Below are 3,172 nucleotides of genomic sequence, written 5' to 3'. Positions count from 1 at the left end.
CAGCATGGGTTCCACAGTCACGTCGTGGCAGATTTCTTTCAGCATCTGAGCTGTTACGTCTCTTACTTCATCATGTCTCATGCAGACGAAACCTCCTCTCTTGCATGTCATGGCTTGATTTTGGTTGAAGGGTGAGCCACAGTTACACATGTTTGGGAGCCCATCCACTGGCCAGCCATACCTGAGGGCAAGGGCATCAGTAAATTCTTTTTTGTATAAGTTGAAGCCTTTTGCCCTGATAGGTAGTGTGGTTAGCCAGTTTGAAGCGCCCACTTCCTGTGCAATATCTGTCCTCCTCCTTGTGTCTTCTGGGAGTTCTCTCATTAGGTCACTCAGAGTGTCTCTCTGTTTTCTTCTCTGTTTATGGAGATTTCATTCCTTAGTGACCTAATATCTTGAGGGTTGTCTTCTCCCCTTTCATTTTGATTGGTAATATATCCGGTCAAGGAGGCTGTGATTCGGATTGAGTTCCCGAATTCAGACTCAGCCAGATTTTGCGGGTTGGTGATGCCGAGCTACTACTACTACTACTACTACTACTATTACTACTACTACTACTAGGCGGTAGGCGGTGGCTGAACGGATAGCGAGACGGCCCCGCGTTCAGGAGGACGCGAGTTTAATCCCCGACCGGTGCCACCAAGCTGGGATTTTTCAGCCGCCGCCGAGTGGCTTAAAACTACCCACATGCTGTCTAGAAGACCACCTATCAACCCGGACTCTAGATTCTAGGATTAAAGATGAGCTCCGGGAGGGCAGCATGAGCCAATGCAGGATGGCGCCACTATAAACATTCGCCTGCGCCAGAACGGGCTGGGCCGACCATCAGGCCCCACCAGGAAGAAGCCTTGGACCGACCATCAGGATCCACCGGGAAGAAGCCTACCGGCGCAATAGGTCAAGACGTTAAAAAAAAAAAAAAAAAAAAAAAAACTACTACTACTGCTACTACTACTACTACACACACACACACACACACACACACACGTGCGTGCACCCTCTTCTCCTTTCCCCTAACAAACAGACTAAAAATAAACAAATAAGTAACAACAGCATCATTTTTATCATCATCATCTTTCGCTAAAACTTGTCAACGATAAAACACGCAATTCACACCCTTGAGATAGTACTTTTCTCCCTCCCAAAGTGTATCACGCCGGAGAAAGAGAGGCTGGTAATCTTTGATGCCGATAAACTATGTATGCGGAAATTGTCTGCAGCTTGTTTTGAAATATCCGAAGGAAAATGTAGGAAAGCTTCACAAATTGGACGGGAAACGGTGGTAATAATAATTTATGTTCCAATAAGATGCAGCATCACATACTTTCTTTTGCTCAAAGCAAAAATAAAAGTGTATGAAGAATAAAAGTATGAAAGGAAATAAAAGAAAGGAGGAAGAGGAAGCGATGGAATAAAGAAAATTAAAGAAGAACAAAAAAAGTGGTTCAAGGACGAGTAAAAAACTAAACAGGCAGGAAAAGCTGAATAAATTCAGTGGAAAAAAGGAAAAAGGTGAAAATATTGCAAAAAGGCAGAGGAAAACTAAATGAGGGCGAAAAATTAAATACTGAAAAATGTAGTGAACAGCAGAATATGAAAAAAAATAATAAGCTTCAAAACTATAAAGAACCTTAGCGTTCAATGAAAAAATACATCATACATATAGTAGTGGGCAAGGAAAGCAAAAAAGAAGGAGGAGGTGGAGGAGGTATCATGAGACGACGAAAAAAAAAAAAAGAAAAATATGTCGAGAATACAGATGGTATGGTTAGGCAGAGAGAGAGAGAGAGAGAGAGCGGGGGGGGGGTGGGTTGGGGGGGGACTTCCCAGAAGGTGAGGAACTCAGACTCAGCACCTCGCCGATCCGCTTAACTTGGACAGCTGACCCAGGAACATGTCGCAACGAGTTTAAGACTTGCCGGAAACATGTGAGACGAGGCCGCCATGATGTCACGGGTGGGGGGGTCGAGAGAGAGAGAGAGAGAGAGAGAGAGAGAGAGAGAGAGAGAGAGGCAGGCTACTGGGAAATAGGGTGAGGCTGTAGAAAGTAAAAAGTATAAGGAAAGAAAAATGAAAGGAAAAATAAAAAAAAGTCGGAGTGAGGGTGAGAAAAAAGAAGACAACAAGGAAGGAGGAAAGGGAAGGGCCGTGAAATAAAAAAAAAGGAAGTAGCTAAAAATGTCTTTGGAAAGAATGGAGACAGGGAAGGGAGGGCGGCAGCTACCAGAGGGGAAGGTGTACCAGGAAACGAGTGAAAGAAGGAGAGTTTATCGAAATAATTCAAAATAACCCGACCTAGAAGAATTGCTGCTGCGAGCTAACGGATGTGCGGCACAGCATCAGGAATATACGATGATGATATATACTGGAATACAGGAATATACTCATAGGAAGAAAGTGATTAGAGAACGATATGCAGAAAGGTTTATATATTTTTTTCAATTTGTTATGCAGATCACGAGTTCTTTGCATTATGAGTTACTTCAGTGATTCAGAGCTTTCTACGAACTACTATTCTTGTACATAAAAATCAGCTTTTCTCGTCTCTCTCCATCCCCTCCACTCACCCCGGCCTCGCTCGGTTTAAATGACAAGGGGTAGCGACAATCACGGGGTTATAAACGTAGTGAGGAACTAATAGGTACTCCTATGTGGCGTGTGGTACATTATAGTATGTTTTGTGTTCTCAATAAACTGAAATTTAGGAAAAAAAACTGCTGGAAGATAACAGAGGGGAAACACATTCCAAGAGATTGGAAATATTTAAACAGAGAAACATAAAAAGTATTAACTAAGAAGAGAAAGAAGTTAGATAGTGGTGTGCCGGACATAAAGTTAGGAAGTAGTGAGGCCGAAAAAGGGACATTAAGGAATGGGAAATAATAAAGAAGGCAAACAAGCTCAATAGCCATTAAAACACCATTATATCTTTTTGTTGCTAGTGTTTGCTTTTGTTATATCTGGTACTTTGTTTTCCCTTCCCTCGCGAGAACGTCTTCTTTGTGTGTGAGGAGTATTGGCACTTTCCCTTGTGCCCCCGTGAGGCTACCCGACACTGCTGAGGAAAAGGAATATATTTAGGAACGTAAAGAAGGTGGTATATAGTAATGAAATCAGGGAATTAAAGTTCATATTACTTTCTCCTTTTTCTTACTATTTCCATTACTAATTA

This window comes from Eriocheir sinensis, chromosome 1, assembly GCF_024679095.1.
Source record: "Eriocheir sinensis breed Jianghai 21 chromosome 1, ASM2467909v1, whole genome shotgun sequence".
Lineage (NCBI taxonomy): Eukaryota > Metazoa > Arthropoda > Malacostraca > Decapoda > Varunidae > Eriocheir > Eriocheir sinensis.
Note: the sequence above shows the minus strand (reverse complement) of the source record.